This window comes from Emydura macquarii, unplaced genomic scaffold (assembly GCF_026122565.2).
Source record: "Emydura macquarii macquarii isolate MOO-44397 ecotype Brisbane River unplaced genomic scaffold, CSIRO-AGI_Emac_v2 contig_1253, whole genome shotgun sequence".
Lineage (NCBI taxonomy): Eukaryota > Metazoa > Chordata > Testudines > Chelidae > Emydura > Emydura macquarii.
The window spans coordinates 44156281-44169690 of NW_027131390.1; positions in this window are offsets into that span (position 1 = coordinate 44156281).

The following is a 13410-nucleotide window of genomic DNA, read 5'->3' on the forward strand; positions in this document are numbered from 1 at the left end:
AGCTGAGGTAAACCAAAGCTCTCCCCAAGGCCCCACACACCCAGCGACACCCCTCCACTGGTCTATGCTCTATATGCACGTGACATTAGTTTAACTTCCTCCAGGCAGAGCTTTAGATAAATTTGGATGGGGACTGACAGTCTCTTATTCCTGTTTGGTGCCCAAAAGGCCATATACACCCATCCCACATATCCTAGAAATATACAAGACATCTGAGCCACATAGCAAGTGCCAATGTTTCTCAAGTGTCCTGAAAGTAATTCCCAACATAGGCTCATTAGCATTTAGAAAATATTTGTGTGGAAACTGGGCTCGTCGTTAGTAGCACAAGCTCATGAATTATGAATTTTAACTACTATTCATTGAAATGTGTTCTAGTGATAATTGGTTCCAAAACTACTTCCTTTGTATGAAGAATACTGCCTCGCAAAAATAAGCCATCGCTTGTTTTTTTCATTATTGCTTTTCCAGTAGGTATTTTTTGTTTGATTCAGAACACTGGTGTGGCTGCAGCAATCCTTGAGGTTGTTTAATCAGCTCATTGGTGTAATCATTGCAGAGAAAGGACTGAAGGGGATAATTTGGTAAAACATGCATACGATGATCTGACACTAGCTTTAGTGTGTTGCACAGTAATTGCAGCATAGATGTGCTGTGTACAGACATGGAGTACCTCTAGCCCCAGATAATCGGCTTTGGAATTTTAATGTAACCCAATTACATTGGAAACCTCCATCATGAACTTCTGTTTGTCTTGGATGCAGGGTTAGTGCAGGATATTAGAGAGGCAAGGTGAGAGAGGTAATATCTTTTATTGGACCAAGTTCTTTTGGTGGGAGAGACAAGCTTTTGAAAGCTTGTCTCTCTCACCAAAGGAAGTTGGCCCAATAAAATATATTATCTCCCCCACCTTGCCTCTATTTGTCTTATCAATTCTTATTTGTTCAGAAACTGTTCCTGCTTTTTCATACAGAGTTATGTCTGGGGTATATAACTATTTGCAGTGGTTTTGTTCCATTATAACCCAGATTTTATTCTGTGCACAGATTTAGCTATAATAGCAGCATTCATAATTACTGATTTTACAGTCAGGCTTAGGGCTGCATTGTAAATGTTGTAGTCTAAGGACATCAATAGTTATGTGCATTAATGTTTTGCATATTTGGGCTCTGAAAGGGGACAGGCATAACGATGATCAATTATACAGAGACCTGCCATCCATCTGGACAAGCAGCTCCCTCCTGTAGCCTCAGACCATCCTCAGAAGGCAGAGAACCCAGGAGTCCGGGCCTCCCCTGGCTCAGCTGCAGAAGGTCCCAGTCATGGGCAGTGGAGGACCTTGGTTCCCATCAATTTCAATGGGGGTTGCTGATGATCAGCCCCTCACAGGGTCTGGCCTCACAGAGACTCCCAGTGTCCTACAGGGGATGGGCTAAGAGCCCATTGCTGGGAGGTTTCCAAACACACTGGAGCTGGAGTTGGAGTACACCCTGCAGGGAATGTGCTGCCCAGCCCCAGAGCGAGAGGCTCCAGGGGACTGTACTTGGAAATCACACAGTCTCTTTGAGGGAGATTCTTCCTCATTTCTGCCTGTCCCCGGACAGAAAGGGGAAGCCATTAAGGACACGCTGACTGGCACTCACTCCCCACCAGCTGCCAGCTCGGCCTCTGTGAACAACACGGTGTGCGACCCTCTAGTGCAGGATACTTCCACTAAACGAACATCTCACTGTAATGTGTCGAAGCCGCGCCTCTTCTTCTCTCCTTTGGTTTATCAGTTTCGGATGACACCTTGCCTTGACAGTGCCCATTGTAACGCTATGAAGGTGCCAGCAGACACTTCCAGGCAGCATCCTGGATCTAGGGGGACGGGTGAACTGTTTGACAGGGACCCTTCTTAGGAAGCGGTCTGAAAAGCCAGGAGGCTGAGGAAGCCTTGTTGCAAGCATCCCCAAAAAAGCTGGTGTTCGTTAGTTATCCTGCCGTCACAGTGAGATCGAATGGGGCAGATGATCCAGACAGCAGAGCACAGAACGTGGTGGCAGTGGCAACTGAATCCTAGACCGCAGGAGAGACCATTCAAAGATTCACCGCAGACAGCGGAGTACTTCTGAGAGCACACTGGTTTGTTTCACCAGACAAGGCAGATAACGCAATGACTTCAGCCAGTCCTCCTGGAACATTAAACCTGCAGGCTAAGACTTCAGCTCAGGCCTGGAATAGCTGGAGATATCTGTATGGCAGATATAGGCTGCTCTGAAGTTAAAACTGTTTTTTACCTGATTGGAGAATGCAGGGGGAGAGAGATAAATGAGGATCTGTGCATGGAAATTCCCCCATCTCAATGCACCTTGGAAGCAATAATGGACAGTTAGGTACTTGCTGTAACTACAGGAAGAATGAAACAGTGGAAAGATAAAATTTCTTTACTGGGGATCAAGCAGCTGGAGAGGGTATAGATGAGTACAGCACCGATTTAAAAGTGCTAGCAACCAGTTGCAATTTTGGTAATTTTTAAGAAATGGGATAGCATGTGCAGTACAGGTATACAAGTATATGTAAGATATTGCAAGTACAAGAGCAGCTACTGAGGGAAGGTGATTTAACTTTGGGGAAAAGCTTAGAGCTATTTCTTAGGAGGAAGGGCAGTCAACAGAAACTCCCCATGCAGTGTACAAGAAAAAGGAAGCAAAACCAGATACAACATCAGCAGATAACAGATACATGCAAATGCTGTGGGTTAAAACATGTAAGACCAAAAGAAAAATGTCCGGCTTATGGGGAAAATGCCGTATCTGTAACAAATGTAATAATATCGCAGCTAAGTGTTTGTCCAGAGAGAAGAAAATCAAATCCAAGGTACAGAGAGTAACTGAAGAAAGCAACAGTGAATATGAGAACAATTACGTGGCTGATGGAACAGTTGGTAAACACCGTGCAAGAAGAACCTAGGAAGCACCAGAAACTGTTGAATGCAGCCATGTTACTATAGAAGAAAATGATAAGATTTCAGTTAGATTGTGACACTAATTGTAACACTACCCAGATCAGTCTGGTGAACCCAGACATACAGCTGGAAGAGACTAATCAGCTGTTAATGTACAATCATACCACATTAAAGCTGGTGGGAAAATGTAAAATTAAAAGAAGACTTGCAAGGAACAAAAAGAAATAAGGACTGGACTTTGTGGTCATCGATTATGAGACACTAGGACCAATTCTGAGCAGCAAGGCCACCCAAGCTATGAACCTGTTAAAAATACAGTTCCAGAATATAATGAAAGTGGATAGCCAAGCAACTGAAGATACCTTAGATGGTATTACCTGGGGCTGGTTGTTGATACAGAAGGAGTAGAGATTTGTCTCAGGGAGATGGATTGCTAGAGTGTTTCTAAAATAGAGATTGAAACCAGTGCAAAGTCAATAAAATTTCCAGAAAGAAATCAGTACAGCCACTGACAGATAAACTGCAGAACCCAGAGAATCATGACATTATATAACCTGTAGAAAAGCACTCAGACTGGATAAATAGTCTTGTGGTGGTAAGAAAGCTATCTGGAAAAGTGAGACTATGCATAGACACAAAGCCTTTGAACAAGCTTTGAAATTGAATCATTTCAGTCTAGCTACAGTTGAGGACATATTACCAGATCTGTCTAAAGTGAGACTCTTTACAGTATGCAGTGTATAAAAATGGATTATGGAACACCAAACTGGATGAAGAATAAATACTTTGCGATCTTGGCAATCCCATTTGGGAGATACCTTTGCTTAAGTACGCCAATGGGAATCAGCCTGGTACCAAACACATTCCAGAGGGCCTGACTGGAATCTGGACAATAGCGGACAAAATGTGCTGATAGCAGGAGGAGACGATCCAGAACAAGCACAACAAGATCATGACTACAGATTATTATGATTTTTTCAGAGATGCAGATCAAAAGCTTAAATTGAACTCCAAGAAACTCAGGTTGAGAGTAACCAAAGTGCCGCACATTGGACATTTGTTGACCTCCAAAGGCCTGAAAGTAGACCCAAAGAAAATGAGGGCAAATTAGAGAAATGCCAAGACTCAGCAATGATAAAGGAGTCCAAACATTCCTGGGAATGGTCAGTGAGTTAACTAAGTTTTGCAACCATCTGTCTGAGAGCTGCAAGATCCTGAGACAGCTGACACATCAAGACACCAAATGGGAATGGACGGAACACTACAAGCAAGCATTCTGGAAAGTAAAAGATGATTCGGAAGGCTCCCATTGTGAAATATTACAACCCAAAGGAACCCTGAAGCTGCAGAGTGATACATCTGAGACAGGTCTGGAGGCTACCATGCTGCAAGGGGGAAAGCCAGTTGCATTTGCAAGCACAGCATTGTCAATGAAGGAGAAGGGATATGCTCAAATTGACAAAAGAGTTGTTAGCAATACTCTTGGAATAAAAAAAATTCACCAGTGCAATTAGGGTTGCAGTGTGGACATACAATCTGACTATAAACCGCTCAAAAAGCATTTGGAGAAAGCCATTACGCAGGGCACGAAAGCGATTACAGCAGACCATGATTGCATCTGCACAGGTACCATGTACAGATCAAGTATTGCCTAGGTAAAAACTTGATGTTGCCATACTCATTGAGCCATGCACACCACTCAGCTCCCAGCAGGAGGGATCCATAGAGGACAAGGTGGAGACAACGAACATGGTAAGCGTTTCATCTACCTCAGAAGAAGGGCTAAAGGAGATGCAGAGAGCTACAGAGCAGGGCAGAGTGCAGCAGGCATTCCAACACAAGGATGGCCAGGGACCAAAAAAGCAAGTACTTAAAGAGAACACCGTTTTGTCAGATGAGACAAGTTGTGTGTACAGAATGGCATTATATTTCAGACAGAAAGAATAACTGCTCTAACAGCTCTGATGAATGACATTGCAGTCTTTTTCTGCACCTTCCCCAATTTTTCAAACACCCTTTAAAAAATGTGGACCACACAACTATGTGCAGTATTCTAGTGTACTCTCAAAAATTCCATACACACAGGTAAGATCATCCTACTCCCTGCTTCCTTCGACCCAAAATCTTTCAGGGCAGAGTGGGATTTCTGAGCAAGAAAAACTGAAAAACTGTAGTCTCAGCTGAGTCTAAAATGACAGGTTTGTAGGTTTTTCTGTTTGTCTCCTGTTCAGTATTTAAAAAGAAACAGGAGGAAGAGTTGGCATCATATAAGGATGCAGAACTCCTTTCCAGTCCATTAGAAACTAAGAGGAGTGCCAAATATGATATAATAGGGATAAATATTTTAAACCAGCAGGCCTGGATAACTTGTATACAAGAGTCCTAAAAGAGTTGTCTCAGGAGATTTCTAACCCCCCCCCCCCCCTTTCCCACCATGCACACACCCTCATGTTAGTTGTTAATATATCGTGGAATAATGGTGAAATTCCAGAAGATCAGAAGAGTGCGAATGGGGCAAGACTCAAAAAAGGGCAAGCGGGATGACCCAGGTGACTATTGGCCAGTTAACCTGACATCAATCCCAAGCAAAATAATGGAAAAGCTGATATGGGATTTAGTTGATAAGGAATGAAAGGTGGGACTAGACCGAATGCCAGTGAACAAGGTTTTGTGGAAAACAAGTCTTGTCAAACAAACCTTCTCTTCCCATTCTTTGCCCCCTGGGAGTTTGAATGGCACCCTCCCCTGCACTGTTAGTTTAATGCTCTCCAGGCCCTGGAAGCTCCAGCTAGACCTCCCACCCAGAAACTGAGCCCTCCCCTATTTCCAAGACACAGGCCATCCCTCTCCCACTGGAATGGATCTCTACAGCACTAGGCTGCCATAGCAACCAGGGAGCCAGTCAGTTCCCCTCCACTCCTCTACCCTCCCCTCCGTGATCTGGGGTGGAGGAAGCCAATCCTTGGGAAGTCTCCAGATCAAGGCCTGTGTGGGGTGAGATGGGTCACCACATACACAATTGTTACCAGATTTGCCCATCACCTTGAGGTATACTCATTTAATGGGGTTACCTTCCTGGAAGGGAGGTGTGATTCTATTAATGTACGCTTGTGTTACTTGTGTATTCATATGGCTACCAGTCCCCTCCCAATGGACCTATCCTGCAGGACTTAAGGTTTTTAGGGCTGGATTCCTCCAGCCCCAGATTCAAATAAACCCCCCCCCAAGATACACACGTTCCAGATTAACCAAGTGCGTCTGAGCGGACCATCAGCACTCAGCTGATCCCTTATATGTCCCTGAACTCAGCAGGCTGGGTGACACAGCACTTTCAGTGGCCACCCTTATATGCCCCTTTGCAACGCACCAGAATAGAGCACACTTCTTGAGCAGGCAGGGTCCAAATAGCACTTTTCAACTGCACCCTTATATGCCCCTGGACTCCATAGGCTAGGCAGAGCAGCACTTCCCAGCTGCCTCCCCCCTCACTCTACAATTATTCTAGCAGTAACCCCCTTGATGAGCAAACCTCATAGGATTTTTGGGCACCCCAGGGATCTTTGGTTTAGGTAAAAGAAGCATGGCTGCAGAGCAATATAGGGAAGCCAAGGACACAAAGCAGTAAAATAAAGTTTGGAAAGATAGAGAGAGAGTGGCAACCAGCTTGATTATAACAGTTATTTTATTGCTAGGTATATAAAACTTATGCTACTAATGGTAATACCACACAAGGAGAGAAAAACAATCAAATGCTTATAATACTACACAATTACAGTTGGGGTATTGGAGAAAGCTACGCCAGGTTTGATTACAAAAGTAGAAAGTTATACCTGGACTAAGAGAGAAAGTGTTGGGGGAAGGGGAAATAGGGGGGTGTCTCACCACTCTCTGCAGCTCAGAGGTTCCCAGGAGACAGGCTGATCAGCTTAGGGTCTGGAGCACTTGAGACAGGCAGAGCCCCCAACACGATCAGTCAAGAAGAGGGGAAGTTCCAGTGGAACTGATGCAGAATTTGGATCCAGGCATCAGAACAGGGGTTTGAACTTTGGTAGGGGTTTTTGTAGACATCAGGTTTGTTTATGGGTACACAATGTCTCAAGGAAGTATCCCAGAGTGGTTTTCTTTATGTTGGACAAAAGGAGCTGATCATTCCTGGTTCAGGACAATGTTCCTTGAGAGACCTCACAATGCAACCAGGATTCAGTGTTTTGCATATCAATAACTAGAATGGTCTGATAACTGCGGAGCTGGATGTGTACTAGTGAGAGTTCATTTTCATCAAGAGCAGAGATCTCCCATCATGCAGTGCATTCCTGCTTTGCCAATCCCAGAGTTCAGTGCGTGTTCCATCTTCGATGTAGATGAGGCTTCTGTAATTGAGATGCCTTCATTTTACATCTTTGATGTAGATGAGGCTAGGGGCATTGTCTTAATCTTCTTCCACTGCCTTTTCATATTGAGATGCCTTTGGTTTCTGGTTCAAGCAGGCTTTGGTTTCTGGTTCAAGCAGAGGCTGCGGGTTGTGGGGGGGATTCACGTGAGCCAGAGAGACAGTAGGGGTTTTGCGCCCTGGTTCCCCAAGAACACAGAGCTGCCAGGTAACACAATCCACCCTGAAAGGAATTGTACAAGAGTAACACTGTTGAATGATATTTGTTCATGAGCCCAAGACACTGCTAGTATCAGGGTTCCCTCCCTGCAGAAGTAGAGCATCTTGCAACATGTGCAGAGCATCACAACACTGCACTGCGCAGAGAGGTGCTACTGTATGTAACCCCTCGGCCAAGCCTGCTGCTTCGGGTGGCTTCTCTCCTCAGGGGTCTGGGTCCTTTTTCTTGGTGTCTGGTGTCTCCACCCAAAAAAGATCCTTCTCTAGTACCTGGGACACATGAAGTGCCGTCCCTTGGGGAAATGTTTACTACCAAACAGTAAACTAGGACCCAAGGGACAAAATAACTATCAGCATGTGCAGGGGCTACCAAGCAGGGCCACAACTCTGATGCCTAGAGGCTCTTTTGCAGGAGGAATTGGAAGCCTCCCCCCGAGAACTGCCTTGCGACAGCAAAGAGCCTCACAGACCCCTCCTTGGCTCCACCACCAGCAGCAGCATGGAGCTCTGCCTGGCTGCTAACCAGCCCAATCAGCATGGTTTTATGGAGCCCACAACTTGTCAAGTACAGTTCTGGTGTCCACACTTTAAAAAGGATGTTGAAAAAAAACTGGAGAAGGTGCAGAAAAAGTCACAGAAATTGTTGGAGGGCTGGAGAAAAATGCCTTACAATGAGTGACTTAGAGAGCTCGATCTGTTTAGTTTATCAAAAACATGATCAAGGAGTGATTTGATTACAGTTGTCAAAGTATCTTCCTAATGGGAAATTCCCGGGTACTAAAGGCCTCTCTAATCTAGAGGAGAGAGGGAGAACAATTTATGACCAGTGACTGGAAGCTGAAGCCAGACACATTCAAATGAGAAATAACCACACCCTCAGTGTTAAAAACGTGTGCCTTAACGATGGGAACCAACGACTAAGGGAAAGTGGTGGACTCTCTGCCTCTGGATTTCCTCCAATCAAGTCCAGCTGCCTTTTACCTTAGCCATATACAAGCTCCTGGGCTCAATATGGGGACAACGGAGTGAAATTCTATGATCCATAGTATACGACCGGGGGGGTGGGAGGGGTTGTGTCAGACTAGATGATCTAATAGCAATCCTGGCCTTTACCTATCAACTCCCTTCAGACTGCGCTCCTTCTCCTCTCCCAAGCCTGTCCGGAAGCAGCATGGAGCTAGCACCTCCTAAGCACAGTTCCATAGTATGCTAGGTGGTACAACCTCGGTGCTGGCTCCTAGTATCTTGCCCTCCTCCATCCGGCAGAATTATATTTGTTCACGTCAGGGCTGAGCCTCCACAGCTGCAAGGGACAGGTTTTTAAGGAACAGGGATTTCCAGATATTAGATTCACTTTCTTGGCCTTATAACTGGTCCCATCCCAGAGGGGACAGACTTTATAAATCGGTGAAATGAAATAGTTTGCAAAGGCTGCTGAGCTACAAGCAACAGCAAGTCCATACTAAAAGGAAAGAGCGACAATAATGGCCAACCATCTGGGTTGAGCTTCATGTGTGCAGTCTGCCAGGGAGTATGATTAACATCGCCCTGACAGCTTGTCTCCTGTCATCAGTCTTTTATATGTTCCAGAGTTTGCCTTTGGCACTAGGAACAGATGTCTCTAGCCTGTGCAAAAGCTTGCAGGAGACTTCAAGATGATATTTTAACTTTCATATCCTCAATGCAACAAAGGAAGGGCTCTTTGTAAAGCCATTTTATAAATTCCCTTCCATGTGTTTTAATAATAATAAAAATTCCCCACTTTGCAACTCCTTATACTAAATCAGACCTAGGTTGTTACTAGCAGGCAAGAAGCAAATTGCAGAAAGATACAGAGCTACCAACTTTACATTAAAATCGAAGTTGCCTCATCCTCCTGATTCTTTGAACTAATTTAGAGATGTCTTCAGCAGGACTGGTTCCGCAGAAGTGGCAATGGGTCCAACTTAGCTTCTTGGGCCTGGACCCTTGTTATATTTTTTTCCTGTAAAGTACTGTGGCAAGGTGGGCCTGTTTTGCCCCGTGGGTCTGCGCTCCTTACGGCTGTGCCGGTGGTGTGGCTGGGTGGGAGCAGGGGGAGGGCGCCCGGTCCTGCCCTCTACCCCGGGCCCCGACCAGGGACCCTGCGAGGAGTAGCCTCAAACAGCTTAGTCCTACCTTCCCTGGGTCGCTCTTCTGTAGCCCCCCCGGCTTGTGGCTCTCCTTCAGGCTCTTTGGGGCCGGCGTCCTCTGGTCTTGGTTGCACAGGCTCCTTCTTACCTCCCATGGCTGGGTGCTCTCGCCACACCCACACTAGCTCTTCCACCGGCTCCACACCTTGCAGTAGCTCCACCCCTCTACTGACTCCACACCTTGTAGCAGCTCTACTCAACTCCCTCTCAGCTGCCCCCATCTGCCTGACTGGGAGACTTTTAACTGCTGGGGCAAGTTCCTTGATTGGCCCCAGCTGGCCTGATTGGCCTAATTGTCCTGGAGTGGCTGCAGCTGGATCACCCAGGGAACAAAGATTTGCTAAGCCTGGGGCTGATATATATGCCTTCCAGCACCCTCCTATAGCCATCAGGGCTGGCCCCGTCACAGTACCATGCATAACTGTGTCAATCTGTCCCACCCCCACTGTTCCATACATTATCAGCCATCTCAGGGACACTGACATGTGCATGGAGTTGCCATTCCAGAAGCTCAGCGGATGGAAAGCAATACTTTTCTTGGTCATTATTCTTTAGAAATTCTATTTGGGAGGGACAGCTACTCCAGGAATAACATTGAGAGGGACAGATAAATAGCAAAATGCCTTCCTAACAAGAGTGTCTACTGATAGCCCTGTTTTCGGAGGCCTGAGTTTTTCTGCAACTGACTCAACAATGTTGCAAGGATAAAACAGAGCGCACAGTTCAGTGTTGAGCCCCAGTAACCCAACACTTGTCTCCTGTGTCCAACTAGCCGTTCAAATAGTGAGGTGTTGTTCGGTTCCATCATGTTGTATCCCTTATAAATCACTACTGCAAGCATTTAGCAGATGAGTTTTGCTTGCATAAAGACTGATTAGGGTGACCAGATGTCCCAATTTTATAGGGACTGTCCTGATATTCGGGACTTTTTCTTATATAGGTGCCTGTTACCCTCTCACTCCATCCTGATTTTTCACACTTGTTGTCTGGTCACCCTAAAGACTATTCTTTTCACAAGTACTTTATTTATACATAACCAGAAATTTTTGTTCATGGACATGGTTACTGGGTCATTATTTCCTATTTGCCACTCCTTTTTCTCCCCTTCATTTCAGTCATCCAATAAGAGAAGCAGGAACAATATCATGTAGCATTCACAGATGCTAAGCATAATTATTACTGCTTAGCCACATTTGTGAAGAGACTAGTATAATATTTCCCCACAACCATGGGGAAACTAAGGCACAAATGAAATGACTTGCCCAAGTTCATAGAGCAAACTAGTGGCAGAGCCAGGATTAGAATCTAGCTATCCTCTACTAATTTATTTCTAAATTTACTATTAGAAATTGCAGGCCAAAGAACAGTTAGTTAAGTGAGCTTTATCTTACGAGTATTTGCTGCAGAGTTTCTGCATATATGTGACAACAAATCATGAATAAACCCTGATGAAAAGTAAAGGCTAACTCCACTAGACAGTATTTTTTTTTGCTAGTCATATTCACACATCAGCTATGCATGCCCACGCAGAGATGTCTCCATACCCCTTAATTCTGAAGGAAGAAACCTAATAAAACTGAATATAAATGTGAGGTAAAAGTTTAATGTCTGAAGTTTTAGCGTTAGTCTAAGTGTATGTTGTTACCAAGCAAAACAATCACCTCAAGTGTGTAATTGCTTAGTGCTGCCAGTGGTTAATTAGTACCAAATTAGTGATGTGTGTTTAATGTTATGTATAGATCTAATTTCAAGAAGCACATCAAAGGACTGCACTAAACACAGTCGTTTGCTGTAAGTGGAAAAAATTATATTCCTAGTATGCACTTCAAAGGTTTCTATTGACTGGCATTTGTTTGTTCTCATACACATATAAAAGACTCTGGAAGCGGTTTTGGCGCCAAACTGCTCCCCCTATATCTGAGACCTGGAACTCCAAGTACCAGTCTGCTGCAGCTGGTGACATATCGAACACCTTCTCTCAGCAATTCTACAGTGATGGTTGTTAGACCACATACCTCCAGGTCCTAAACAGAGTCCTCCCTTCCCTTCGTCCTCTGCACCTCTCTCCTCCTCCCCGGTATGCCAGATTCAGACTGTGACTGTGGGGAATAGTTGTCTTCTGGGCCACACAGGGTTGCCCTCACACAGGAGGGGGGTTGACCACACTTGTGGGTCCTTGCTAATCAAAGAAGGTTCCTCAGAATAGCTGGAGAAATTGGCTGAGCAGGACTTAACTATGACCGGATCACAGGCAAGAGCAGACCAGCATCCATCACTCTCCAAGCTGCACAGGATATAGGTACGGCTTTCGGACACATAGCTGGACCATGGCTGAAAGGGGGTCCCTCCAGCTGCCACGAGAGACTGGCAGGCTATCAACTCCCTCCTGCCTGCCCACTGTTCTGGCCAACCCAATTCTGGTCACACTACACCTTACAGCAATAGCTGCTGACTCATCTTGGTCTGCCCCTTCATGGGGGTTTGGTCCAGTCAGACACTTGTTCCTGAACAGCGTTGTGTTTGTGCAGTCGCATTACAGACTGGACTGCTTAAGGCCATTAGAGAGGATTGTGCTTAGGGAGTCACTTTCCTCAGCCCCTCTGCCACTCCAGAGGGCCCTGACAAGAAGCCCTGTGTTGTGGACATGAGCAGCGCCTCAGATTCTTCACGCCTCACTGGGTGGAGGGTGGGGGGAGGGGAAGGGAGGCTTCCAAGAAATCCTTCTCTGATGCGGTCTCCTCTTCTGCTGAGTGATTACATTCACTGCAACCATATATCTTCTCATACCAGAAGCAGCCTCTAGTCAAGTTTAGCTCCATGCAGTGTATATCGTCCTGTTAGCTATTCTGTAGTTTTCTAGTATTTTCAAGCTTTGGAAGTTTGACTGCGACTGTGATGCAATTCTGTGGCTTATATACAGAAGGAAGAGCTAAGCTCCAAAATGCTTCTGTAGCCGGCATGGCCAATCAGTCAATCTCCCGACAAAGGGTTCTTCTGTTATGACAACACATTAGCAGTAGGTTTGAATGGTCAGGTTCAAAACCGAGTAGGAACTGTAATTTACTATAGGCAGATAAATGCACTATTACTGACATGGGTTATCTGTGCAGGGTAACAAGAAAGCTCACCAGGAATTCAACATCAGAACTGGTTGCCCAAGCCTTTTGCCCTCCCCCCCGACCCTTCTCACACACCCTCCACCACCAAAAAGGGAGTCTGGGATAAGAGAGGAATGCTCATAGCATGTTGTATGGCTAACCAACCCAGGTTGAGAGATCAGAGGGCAGGCATGGGGGTGGGGCAAAGAGTTTTTCTTGACTCCAGGATCTCTACTGATCACAATTGAAATTGCAGGTGCAAAGAAGCCATGCTAACATTTACTGCTGCCTGAGTATCTGGGACAGTTGGGGTCCAGCAAGACCCCCAAATTGCAGGCTTCAGAAAGAGAGAGGACTGGCCCCTCTCCAATTAAGAGTGTCAATATCTCCATTTCTTCTAGTTGTATCCCATCAGCCTACACACATCACCTATCTTCTCTGGCACGAGCTTCAGAGAAGAAACCCATGTCCAAAACCCAATCTTTGGGTACATCACTAAGATGGCCAAATCCTCAGAAGTTTTTAAGGCACTAACTATCAAACTCCTCAACAAGCCATAGTGGGGATATCAATATTCTAAAAACA